Below are 13,965 nucleotides of genomic sequence, written 5' to 3'. Positions count from 1 at the left end.
AAAAAATAGGGCAAATTTCTTAAATTACCCTTGGTTTAGTTAATTGATTAATTTCATTTTTATTATTTATATAATATCTTAAAGTATCTCAAGTTTTCTAACAATTGTTTTGAAACCTTCCTTATTATTTAACTTTTCGTCACATATGATATGACATCACGTAATTGATAATATTTTCTAAAAATTTATAAATTATTTTTTTTAACATGAGGGATAAAGGGCTTTAAATGATTATCAATGATGAAGCTGAAATCTGATGTTTAATGTTATATCATCATTGGGAAAAAATAGAGAGAGATCGGCATTGAAGTGAAAAAGCACTATGGTTGGCCTAAAAATAGAGAGAGATCGGCAATGCAAATGAATTTACAATGATGCAAAATTATGACAGTGTAAATGATTTGAGTATAAATTCTGAATTATTTTTGTTTTAAAGTTAAGTTTAGTTTGTTTTGATTGCAATAGAAATGAAGTAAATTAAGACATGAAACAGTAAAAAAGTAAAACCCAAAATAAAATTAAACAAGAATTTACATTTTTTTTCATTTGCACTCTTATGCATTTGTATTAGTATAAATAAAATTGCACTGCAACCAAATACAGCCTAGAGAGATAGAAAGGGGGAGAGCATTTGAGTAAATGTCTAAATGGGATTTGTGGAATAAATCTATACTAATTTAAAAAGTACGAATGGCCTCAATAATATTTCTGGAATTTTTTAAGTATAATATTTACCCCTCTATATTTAAATTTAATGATAAAAAAATGAGAGCAAATAGGGTAATTGGTTCTTGATATTAAATGAGTTGAAAATAGGTAATTTAAAGATATTCAATGCATTCAATTCTTTCTCATTAAATCCAACATTTAAGTTATTAACATGTATTCATGTTCATTGAATCATATATTTAAGTCATTTTTATTTCTTCTCATCATTAAGTTCTATTAATTAAATCCATACTTAATAAATTAATAATTCCAATAACATAAAAGCTTATACCTTTAAAATCTACTTAGAAAAAATAATGTTTTCATCTAAGTGGTGGTAAGAAATTAAATCATTTTGGGTCAGATGGGTTAATCCATGCTGCCATGATTAAATAATAAAATTAAAAAATAGATAAAATGAAAAAAATATATATAAATTAAAAAAAATGGAAACATTTTTAACATACATGTTAAACAATAATAAGAATGTTAAATAAGAAATATTTTTATTAAGGATGAAAATGGAATGTAAAATTTAAAACCAATTGGAAATAAAAATATTTTCCTATTCTCTCTCATTAAATCCTATATTTAAAATATATTTTTCTCATCATTAAAATCTTGTAATTAAATCCACAATATTAATTTTAATAGTATAAAAATAAATATTTTAAAATTTAATTTAAAAACAATACCATTTTCTTCCCTCCCGGCGGTGGGCAAGCAATTTGACCATTTGGGGTCAAATGGATTAATAAATAATATCATAATTAAATAATAAAAATTAAAATAAATAACTATGAAATGTAAGAAATGTTTTTATTAATGATGAAAATGGAAAGCCAATTTCAAAATCTACCTAGAAATTAAATGATGGCATAGTAAAATAATAAAATTTTTAATAATAGAAAATACAAAGAATCACAAAAATAAAAAATAAAAAAAAGATAAGAAAAAATTTTGGGTACATATCTAATGTTATATATTTATAAAAAATAAAATATTGGATACATCTCTAATATTTTACATTCATTATATTGAACAAAAATAAGTTTTATACATAAGAAATAATTTTATCAATGATGGAAATGTAATACAAAATTTAATGTCAACCTAAAAATCAAACAAATTTTATTTTTAGATGGTGGGTTAGTGATTTAAGTAAAATGATATTATAGACAAACGAAAATTAAGTGTGATAAGTAAAAAAATATTTTATATAATGTAAATGAAATAATAATTTAAAGGGAAAATTATAGTTAAAATCAGTTGTACATTTAAAAATAGGTTGCAAGTTAGTATAGAAATCAACCAAACTCTGAAATCCGGCTCTACATTTCAAATTATAAAAACCCCCACCATGTCATCAGAGTCTTATGTGGTTGTTGCCAACACAGGACTCTTATTCCATGTTGGACACAACAGAAAACCTATATCGAAAATAGGTTTTCAGTTTCTCTCCCACTCCCTCTGTTTCTCAATCTCCCTCCCTTCTCTCTCACTCTCGCAGTCGTCTCTCGATCTCCCGCTTCCTCTGTCTCTCCCACTCTCTCTGCTTCGGTCTGTAGCCAAATCAAAACCTCTCTCTCTATTGTTCTCCCTCAATCTCCCTCTCGATCAAAATCCCCTTCTCCCTCAATCTCTATCGTTCTCCAATTGGTGTAAATTTCATAGCCAAGAGTTTCTTATGAAATTTATCAAATTGGTGTAATAACTTTTGAACCATACCAAGTTGGTCTCATGTTCTTTTATACAATATGATTAATACCATATAAGTGTGTAAGAAAAAAATAAAAAAATGAGAGAGGGAGAGGGAGAGGGAGAGGGAGAAAAACTAAGGGAGAACAATAGAAACTAAGGGAGAAGGAAAGATCGACCGAGAAAGAGAATGAGAGAGATTGAGGGAGAACGATAGGTAGAGAGAGAGAATGAGATAAATTGATATAGATAACATAAATACAGAAACCAAAATCCATTTTTATTTATTTTCAAATCACGTAGTCGTTGAGCAGATAAAGATGATTATGAGTGAAAGAGTGTGAGGGAGATTGAGAGATAGAGACTAAAAACTCTTTTTTTATTTTCCAATCACCCAACATTAAAGGGGAATTTCAGTATAAGCTTTTTATTATGTCCAATATGGATTAAGAGTCTCATGTTGGCAATAGCCACATAACCCTTCGATGACATGGCGAGGGCTTTAAAAACTTGAAATGTAAAGCCGTTTGTTAGAGTTTTGTTGGTTTATGGATCAACTTGTAACCAAATTTTAAATGTACAGCCGGCTTCGACTATAATTTCCCCTAATTTAAAACTAATCCAAAATCAATGTTATTTCTTATCTAGATGGTGGGTCAATGATTAAACTTTTCAAAAAAAACGCATAATTTCATAATTGAATAATAAATATTTAAGTTTATTTTTAATCATATTGTTACTTTTTTTTATTTTTCAAATTCCATCTTAACTATGATATATCTAAAATTCAAGTAATTAATATGAAGAAAATTTTCTCACATGCAACGCATGTGCTTAATTACTAGTAAAACCAAAAAATAAAATATGGGATTATGAGAAGGAAGGCAGTAAGGTAACCCTTTGATGAATACCGCGAAGAAAAAATCAATAAACAAAAATAACTAAATGCATTAAAGGAGAAGCTCATTGTAAGTCGGAAAACTGGAAAACAGTTGTTTGTCAGCAAACAGGATTCCTCTCTGACTAAGGTACCCATATGCATCAAGAAATTAACCAATTTTTCTACTAAAATGATAAAAATTTAGAAAAAAAAAAACTGCAAATTTTGTGCTCAATTGCTGAATTTTGTATATAAGACTAGTAACTTTAGGTGAGTAATTTATGGAATAACTCATCTATCAATTGATTGTTAAAATAATAGATAATCAATCCAACTCTTGAAATCGAAGTTAATAGTAATTAATTCTATTGAAAACAATGAGTGAAGCATTGGTCGTGAAAACCATTAAAGTAAAGTAAATATTTTTTAGATAAGAACCAAACAATCTCTTGCTTTTGAGGGAAAACTTAAGTTTTAGTTCTCTGTAAGAACTTCTAGACTTAGTCAAATGAAATAACTCTTCGAAATTCCATTTTAGGAGGAAAAAGGAGATCCAAAACTTGAAAATTGAAGGACGATTCACAGACTGCAGTGTTCCCATCAAACCTCCAAGAATCTCTGTTCTTTTTTTGGATTATGAGGGTGGAAAGTTGGTCAATGGGATTTTGGTTCCCATTGACCAAGAATTCCATGTTCTTTTTTCAAATTTATGTGGGGATCAAGGAAAGTTTATTTTCTTGGGTATCACTTACCCGGGTAAGTGATACCCATCTCCTAGGTGGGTAAATAACTTTCCCACATAGGGGGAAAGTTGCCAAATACTTGAATGGGACAAAAATGATCCTTTTAATAATGAATTTTTATGGCCAAAATGGGCATTGCCTTATTTGCATGAGAAATAAAAGAACATGGGTAAATGCACTTACCTGAGTAAGTGTTTCCTAGGAAAAGATTACCTAGGTAATTGCATTTACCTGGGTAAGTAACTTACCGAAAAGCGAACGGTGCCTAAATCTTTGTGAGAGAGAGATGCATAAGATTTGCGAGATTTGAAACAATGAACTATAGAAAGATGGAATTTAGCTGAAGAGCTTGCAAGATCTGTCAAAAGAATAGTGTTAACAGTTCTTGAAAATTTTCATTTTGGGTTTTGTTTTGAAATTTTGAAGAATAGTGGAGAGCAAATATGGCATTTTATATTTTATCTGTTAATACTTAGTGATGATGTCAATTGTTCGAAAACTTAGGGGTACTTTAAGACAATATCCAAATAGTTAGGGTAGAGTTAGTCAATTAGCTAAACTATAAGGATAGTTTAAGAAACTTGCCATTTTTAAATACTTATGGGACTACACCATTAAGCACTTATTGAGGTTTGGGAAATAAGTCTGGAATATGTGCTTATTTTAAAAATAAATGCTTACTGAATGAGTCCAAAATTTTAGTTTTTTTAAGTGCTTATTAATTCAAAATTTTTCTTCCATAATTATCCCCAATTAATTTTTAGAATACCAAGTATACCATTTCAGTGTCAAAAATGTTGGGCAGCAAATGCAACAAATATAATCAATCACTGGCAACCAACTCCTACATTTGATGAAGCAAGAATAACATTGTTACTGACCGGTGATTGTGACATTCCCTCCAGGCAAGACAGGTCAAAGAAAAATCAAATTGGTGACTATAACATTCTCCTTGGCCTTAGTAAAATCAAACCAGTCCAACATCATCATCAAGTAAATAGGGGTAGCAAGTGAGACTAAGATCTTTGACGGATGCCAAGATGAAGAGGGAGTAATTAGTATGTTGCCACTCTTGGCTATAAATGGCACAACTAGTTGCATTGCCAATGACTTCCTAGACCGGAACGGACAAACGGTGACACACTGCTCGACAATCTTTGAGACCTTGAGCTAGAGAGAGAGAGAGAGAGAGAGAGAGAGAGAGAGAGGGTGTTAAAACTAAGACTATATTTTTGAAATTTTAAAAGACAACGAAGGACAGAAGAGTCATGAGTTCTTATTGGAGAAAAAGACCACTAAACACCCAATATGAAATAAGTGCATATTCTTTAAAACAAGCACTTAAAAGAGCTGGTTGCCAAATGTAAGTGTTTATTCGAATAAGCACTTGTTTTAAAGCAATTATTTTTAACACATGCACTCCTAAAAATAGCCTTAGAATGGATAAGAATTGAAAAAAAATGAGGCCCTTGGCAACAAACCTAACCCTAGCCCTAACAATCGCTTGAAGTATAAGAAGATATATCGTTAGATAATTGGAAAAAAAAAGAAAAATCTAGACTCTGGCTAAAATCTCCAAATACAAGGAAACTCTCATTTATTTGCCAAGGATGGAGACTTATTAACATAATTCATTTGAACGATGGAAAAATCTCAATTGCATGATGATTCCTATCTCCATGAAAACAAACAAAATTCAATTTAATGAAACAATAGAACTCAAATCAAAACAAAACCAAGAAGATATGAAGCAGATTAGAAAAGGAAACGGAAAAAAAAAAGAAAAACAAAATGAATGACAATAGAAAAGGGACAAAACGAAACCCTAAACCTAGCAAAGAGGCGATCGAGAAACCCCAGAGCATACAAGAGATAGGTATACAAGCAAAAGGAAAATGATGAGATAGAGGGAGACAAAGGTGATGTGTTTGTGGTATTTGATATTTCTCTTTTCCTCTCTCTTTCTCTCTCCCTCCTCTATTTAAGACTCTTTCTACCAATAAACGCTTTCACTAAGTCAATGAAGCCAAAATGCTGGCATGTGTTGCCAAGCATTCCCTCTTTGTCTCACCAAACTATTTTATTTATGCTTTTTCCATTTCAAATGTATGAAACTCTTTGTGGGGCTTTATTGGTACTTCACAGCGGCACTATCATCATTATGGGATTTGAAATTTTCATTTACCATGCCAAATTTTAATGATTTTTTATTGAAATGGGCAATTTATTCACAATCCTTGATTTGGGGAGTCTTATCTCTCAATTTACTTTTTTTTTGTTTACTTTTGTTCATTTCTTTCCGCGTAACCAATCCTATCTTGTACAAGTATTTTCTTTGTATTTTCATCAAATTTGTTGTTTGATTTGCTATCATGTAAACATCTAAAAAAATTACTTCCAACTTGGGATGTAAAACTATCTTTGAGTAGTTGATTATTGCAATTTTACTATTTTACTAAGCTTGGAACCTCCTTTGTGAGTAATTGTTCATCCAAATTTGATATGTAGGCTCAATTTAGAAAGAGCACAAATATAAATATGTATCGTAAATATAAGGTTTACAAAAACCATTTACAAGATTTTGCATTGAACATATTTATATTTGCATTCTTCCCAATTTAAGCCATGATGCATTCCCATGTGGTTTGTTTGGGGGGAATCCATCTTATCATTTCACGAGTTTCACCTCATTGCCCAAGCCATTTGATGGTTTATGTTGCAATCTAGCAAAATCATGACATTTCTATAGTCATTGTTAAAGGGTATGAAATCATTGTTAAACACTATGACATACCATCATGCAAGTCACATTGTTAAAATATTGTGCCACACCTCTCATGGAACATGTAGCATGCAGGAAGGTATGGTATATAGTGTTTAATAATGATTCATACCCTTTAACGATGACTATGGTGCCGTTTGACAAATCTTGTTTGAAAGATCTTCTGGAAAATCTGACAGCTAAACAACATAGTGGGTTTTTACATAAAGATCTTGGTAGTCCACAATCCATTTGGTTGGAGGTGCATCTTTTTGCGCAATGACAAGACAAAAAAAAGGCGATAAACTCAATTTATAGCTTCTCTAAATAAGCTCGAATCGAGTTTCTCGCATCTTTTTGGGGCGGAGTATTTGGGTGGCTATATCTTCCCCCAATCAAATGAGAAAAGATGAAAACACAGATTGTTGGGCTTCTAAGATGACAGCCCACATAGAAAGACACACCAAACAGGGGGCTTATAGAAATGTCTCAATTTTGTTAGATTTCAACACGGACCATCAAATGGCTTAGGCAATGAGGTGAAACTCATGAAATGATAAGATGGACTCCCCCCAAAACAAACCACATTGAAATGTATAATGGCTCAATTTGGGAAGAATGCAAAGATAAATATGTTCAATGTAAAATCTTGTAAGTGGTATTTGTAACCTTGTATGTACATTGTACATGTTTATATTTGTATTCTTTCCAAATTGAGCCTATGGCTGCGTTTGGAAATGATGCAAATGGAGTGTAAAACCCGATTCAGGGTAAATTTGCACTCTGGTTCACATTTGCTTGTGTTTAACAACATTACATTTATGCACTGACAAATTACAGAAAACACATTTTTCCAATGCATATTTACATTGATAATAAAATGTAAAAGTACATCAATAAAAAAGAAGTAAATTTTCATCAAGTGGGCTTTTGATAAAAAAAGGCATGCTTTGTTGGAATTCGTGTTTGCATATATTACAGCTAAAAGTCTGTTTGGTAATAAGGTAAATTTGTTAGTGCAAAACTAACCCAAATTTGCAATTTATATGGATCATTTTATACTCTACATATTTGCATTCACACTTATTTGCATTGTTTCCAAATGCAACTTATAGATCAAAGTTGGACAAACAATTGCTTACAAAGGCGATTCCAAGCTTAGTAAGATTACAATGACCAACTATTCGGATATAGTTTTACAATCCAAATTGGAAGTAATTTTTTTGGATGTTTACATGATAGCAAATCAAGCAACATATTTGATGACAAATATAAAGAAAATACTCGTAGAAAATATGATTAATTAAACTGACGAGATGAATAAAGGTAAAAAAAAAAATACTAAATTGAGAGAGAAGGCTCCCCAAATCAAAGACGAAATTTGAATAAATTGTTTGTTTTAATAAAAGTCATTAAAAAGAACAAAATATTATCTTATAAAGGAAGGGCAAAATGGTAAACAAAAAATTCAAATCCCACAATGACGACAGTGCCACTGTGAAGTACCAATAAAGCCCCCCAACAAGTCTTATACGCTTGAAATGGCAAATGCATAAATAAAATAGTTTGATGAGACAAAAAAAGGGAATGTCAAGCAATGTGGCTTGTATTTTAGCTTCACTGACTCAATGAAAGCGTTCATTGGCGGATATAGTCTTAAATAGATGAGGGAGAGAGAAAGAGAAGGAGAATGATCAAATGGCACAAACACATTGCCTTTGTCTCTCTTTCATTCGTTCCCTTTGCTTTTAAACCTCTTGCTCGTCTGTTTGGGGTTTCCAGATCACCTCTTTGCTAGGGTAGGGTTTCGCTTTGTCCCTTTTCCGATGTCATTCATTTTGTTTTTTTTTTTGTTTTTTCTTTTCCTCTTTGTTATGTTTCATCTCTTATTGGTTTTATTTTGGATTGAGTTTTGTTGTTCGTTAAATTGAATTTTGTTTGTTTTCGTGGAAACAATAATCATCAGGTGCAATTGAGATTTGTCATTGTCTGAAGGAATTGTGTCGATAAGTTTTTATCCCTAATGAACACATGAGAGTTTTCTCTTCATATTTGAAGATTTTAGTTAGGGTCTCATTTTTTCTTTTTTCAAGATATCTTATTATACTTGAAATGTTTTGTTAGGGTTAGGGTTGGGTTTCTTTTTATCTTGTATTTTTATTTGGGTGTTTTGTGGAATATGAAATTTCACATGTTGCATGAACAACTAGGTATGAGTTGCCACCATTTTTCAATGATTTTTGTGATAAATGGGATCAAATTGTATGGGTGGGTGGGTTTAATGGTCACATTTTTTATTATAAATCCTCACTTTTAGTCTATGATGTCTATATAATCTTCCATTATGCCCCTTTCACATTGAAGGGGTTAGCTTTGTATATATTTATTGAGAGTTTTCCCTATCTAATATAACTATATTCTTAAAGCAAAATGAGTATTGTGGGGAGCATCTGCTTGCTTGACACGTGCCGCTTATAGTTGGAACACGTGTCCTTGCATTCTCTCTCTCTCTCTCTCTTCCCCTCCCTTTCCTTCTCCTCCATCCTTTTTCTCTTTTACTTTCAATTTATTACACATGTCCCCTTTAGACGTCTATACCCTCACCTGCCTTGCGTTCAACACTTGTCCCATTATCAAGTCCTTCATCGTCTTTTCCCCTTATCCACTTCTCTTTTCTTGCACATGTATCATTTCCTATATATTTTTTTCAATGCTAGTCTTGTTCTCCAAGCTTTTCCTCCAGTAAGGATACGTCTCACCTCTCGAGAAATAGTTCTTCCCCTTCTTCGCTTTCTCTCATTCTCTCTCTTGCCTCCTCAACCTCCCTGACCTCTCTCACTACTTCGCCCCTCACTCTGAGGCCCTTCCTCTCGTTCTCCCTCTCTCATCTGTCTCTATTCCCCTCTCTCTCTCTCTCTCACTCACTCTCTCGCTTGGGAATGGCAATGGGACAAGGCACCCCCTCCCCTCCTTACCCCATAGCCAAAATACCCTACTTCGTCCCCACTCCATCCCTGGTGGTGGGGTGGGCCACCCACTCTCCATTAGGGATAGGGAATCCTTGAGTTTTCCCTACCCTAATGTAACTACCTAAAAATACATGGAAATTTTGGATGTTTTAGGAATTGGATTATGACAGTTTGGGAATATTATAAAAATGAAATTATGGGATCTTAGGATTTTAAAAATTTGGGAATGATTTAGAAGTATGTTGGAAATTAATACTAAACCAAAAAATATTTTACTAGTTTGCCATCGATAGGGGTGTCAATGGTATTCAAAAATCTGATTTCAAATTCAAGATTCAACATAATTGAATTTAGATATCCTCGTATCCTATTCATATCGAATAGCTAATCGAATTCGAATTTGGATATGACCTGATTCGATTCGATAAATATATGAATTCAACCGATTATTTAATTCTTATATATAAAATATAAAATATAAAATATAAAATATATTTTATATTCAACCGATGATTTCATATATAAAATATAAAATATTTATATAATTTATAATATACAAATTATATAAATATTTATATATTTTATATAAAATAAAATATTTATTTTATATATTTATTAATTATCTAAAATAATTAATTAATAGAACTTAAATCGAATCAAATATCAAATATTTAATTGAATTTGAATCTTATATATCTACTAAAAGCAAAATGGTATATAGACGAGCCCTCTAAACTTCGAAATGAAATCTTTCGACTCTTCTAAGCTTGAGAAATGGAATCTTCACGTGCGAGCCCTAAGCTTGCACGTGTGAACTCTAACCGGGGGCACGGGAATAGCCTGTTGGTTAGGTCCATGGCCCGATAGCCTGATGGACAAAGCCCGTTGGACAAAGGTTGATGGATTTAGCCCGAACCGATGCTTTGCTGGTGGACAAAGCCGGCCCTTGATGGACATAGCCTCTTGGGTCGCGTTGCCTGTGAACAAAGTAGTCAGCCCGCTGGACAAAGCCTGATGAACATAGCCCGATCCAATGGCCAGTCCGCTGGAGTAGAGCCCGATGAACAAAGCATTGCTTTATCATATAAATAATTTATGTATTTTATACAAATAAAATATTTATTAATTATTTAAACTAATTAATTAATAGAATTTGAATCGAATCAAATATCAAATATTTAATCGAATTCGAATATTAAATATCCGTCGCACATCGAAATTTCTAATCGAATTCGATCCGTTCACACCCGTATTATGCAAACGCCGTCCTCGTCCCGTCCCTGGTCGCGGCATGAATATTTTTCCGTCCCCGCCCCGTCCCATTTAAGATCGGGAAAACCCGCCCCGTTTGGACATGCGCCGCTTTTACGGGGAAATTGCCATCCTGCTCTCTCTCTCTGTTCTTTCTCCTTCACATGCGTTTCTTTGCGAGTGCCTAGAGGTTCTCCAGGGCCAGGGTTTTCTCTCTCGCCTTTGCTCTGCAATACGATTTTCTACAGTCTTGGAGTGCCTGGGTTACTGGTTTCTCCAGTTACTCTGATGGCGGAGAATCCATTGCCAGGGCTTTGACGGTAGAGATGATCGCATGGTACACTTCGCACTGTCTCGGTTGAGTGCTCTCAAGATTCAGAAAGGAGATATCACTCGGTGGTTCGTCGATAGTACTTCCGACGCCATATCCAACAGAATACTGGTTTCTCCAGTTCCTCTGATGGCGGAGAGTCCATTGCTAGGGATTTGATAACGTCCAACGGTGGAGATGATCGCATGGTTCACTTCGCACTGTCTCGGTTGAATGCTCTCAAGAACCAGAAAGGAGATACCACTCAGTGATTCGTCGATGGTACTTCCGACGCATGTTGTATTTTCAATCCTACCAGTTTTTGTCTTTATCTTCTGTTTCTCAGAACTAGGATAAGATTTGCTTGAGGTCAACAGTTTGTTTCCAACTTCTGTTCTAGGTTATGCGTTTCTTGAATCCGTAGGGAAAAAGTAAAATGTAAATTCTATGGGCTTCTGGTCCATTACTTTGGCTGTACTGCAGCGGAAATTTGCATTTTCCTCGACCCCTCCCTAACCTATAAATAAATAATAAATTATTATATACTATTTGTCAGGGTCTGCATCTGTCTTAGTACTGTGGAGTTTTACGGGCCTCTTGAGGATGTCTATTCTAATCCTGGACCTGGTTGTTCACCATGCTCGAAATCTCGTATTTGTTTGATAATAGCTGATATTTGCAAAATTCACATTGATTTGCTGGTGTGAAAATCATGCAACAATTCTAATTATTGAGGCATAAGATCTCTATAGTTTTACAATTTGCCTAGCTAAAACTGAATCTGATCACTGCAATTGTCCACCACTAAAGATGGAATCTGCAGTCAGGATTGTGTTATAGCTTCATTTGATGATTTTTAAATTTCTCCTTCCTGAACAGAACAAGCTGTGGTTTTACAATAATCCTCTTTTTACTGGAAAATGCAGCCAATGAGCAGATGCTTAGGGGTGGTGAAGTAGATGGTGGTAATTATTCATGTTTTCTTTTACTAAAATTTTTATCACATGAACCTGCCATCATGTTGAAAATTGTTTGGTTGGTGTTAATTTAATTCCTCTTGGCTTTTGCTATGTTTATTTGATTAAGTGAAGTAATTTCTGACTTTAAGTGTTAGTTTATTTTGTTAATAATATCTGATTTTTCATTTTTAAATCTCTCTATCCGTAGAGTTTTTGTAATTGAAATCCTCTTGCTTTTGCTATGTTTATTTGATTCGATTAATTAAACTATTTATATGTAGAGTTTTTAAATCTCTGTTTATGTTCCCGATTGAATTAAAATGCATGTCATCTTAGAATATGTGATGGCAGGAATCGATCGAGTACTGAGCATTTAATCTATGGAATCCATTGTATTTCTAGCTTGATGGGGTTCTACTGTGTTTGGGCAGGTGGATTGTGTGTTGGTGGCACTTGACCAAAAGTTCCCAAGGATTGGGCTCCATCAATGAAGGCAAGGCTTTTAATGGTCTGCTCATGTCAACTATCAATCTATCATAGTTCTACCCTGTCTATGGTGGATTGAAGTCTGCTGCTATTTCAAGTAAACAAACACATGTAAGAGAGACAAACTTGAGTGGAATTATGACAGCATGTTTTACAAATATTTAGTTATTTTGGAAGATAATAACTAAATATTTCTCTTTTAATTTATGAGCTTGGCTTTTCAATCATAAATTTTTAAACTACTCTAGACCGTCCATCAAGTACAAAATGAAAGGCAGTAACTTGATTATGTGTTGAATCTCATAGTCACAACATGTCAGCACATCCCAACTCTATTTACTTGATTAATAATAACCATCTATGCTTTTAATTAATTTAGTTTTTAACTCCTAAAAAATTGTTTTCACAGGTGACATTTGGCATGGTCTTGTTAATTGGATTGGTTGGGATTTATCTCAATGAACACAAATTAACAAGCATGAATAATTAAAATTTTCGAAAATTCAAATTTACATAGTTAGAGAGATGATCTTACGAATTCTCAGTTTTTCCTTTTCCTTATGTCTTTTGGCTAGGGGTGGATTCGAGCCGAATAGTACGAGGCTCAAGCTCAGCTCGATATTGTTCTACAAGGCTCAAGCTCGGTTCGAGCCAGAACCTTGATCTTGAGCTCGGCTCGAGTAAAAAATTCATAAGCTCAAGCTCAATTTTGAGAAAAAATATTTTATAAAAAAATTATATGTAAAAATATTTTTTATTTGATATTTAAAAAATAAGAATTATAAGAATTTTATTATATATATTATTTTCTATATATATATATATATTCGAGCCGGCTCGCGAGCCTCACAAGCCGAGCTCTAGTAGGCTTGAGTTCGGCTCGTTTCATAATTGAGCCAATGACTTGGGTTGGAGCTTGAGCTCGGTTGAAACCGAGCCGAGTCGAGCTTTTCACGAGCTGAGCTTGAGCAACTCGTGCAAAGCTCGACTCGTTGCCACCCCTACTTTTGGCCCCCTCTGCTAGTCTTTTAGTAATACAAATATTACATTTGCCTATCAAAAAAATCTAAATATTCAATAATCATTGAGATTGTAGGCATATGGCTTTTTACATGTTGCATCCTATTCTTGTGTGTAATGAAATACTTTTGATTACTTGTCAATAAAAGGAAGAAAGTGTATTGTCCATTTGGTTTGTTG

At 33.1% G+C, this 13,965-nt stretch overlaps 1 long non-coding RNA gene across 2 annotated transcripts; it reads left to right on the top strand.

Annotated features, from left to right (window-relative positions):
• Window positions 1-11,000: 11,000 nt before the first annotated feature.
• Window positions 11,001-13,928, top strand: LOC148804404 (uncharacterized). 2 transcript variants are annotated; one of them, XR_016080985.1, is made up of 3 exons: window positions 11,063-11,602; window positions 12,711-12,876; window positions 13,341-13,928. It is a non-coding gene; the product is annotated as an uncharacterized LOC148804404 (long non-coding RNA). The 2 variants fall into 2 exon arrangements; XR_016080986.1 differs by lacking the exon at window positions 13,341-13,928 and having other exon boundaries at window positions 11,001-11,602; window positions 12,711-12,877.
• The last annotated feature ends 37 nt before the right edge of the window (window positions 13,929-13,965 follow it).

The sequence above is a fragment of the Nelumbo nucifera genome, chromosome 1 (genome assembly GCF_055504915.1).
Source record: "Nelumbo nucifera cultivar China Antique chromosome 1, China Antique-T2T, whole genome shotgun sequence".
Taxonomy (NCBI): Eukaryota; Viridiplantae; Streptophyta; class Magnoliopsida; order Proteales; family Nelumbonaceae; genus Nelumbo; species Nelumbo nucifera.
The sequence above is the reverse complement of the archived record's forward strand: the minus strand, read 5'-3'. Positions and strand labels throughout refer to the sequence as shown.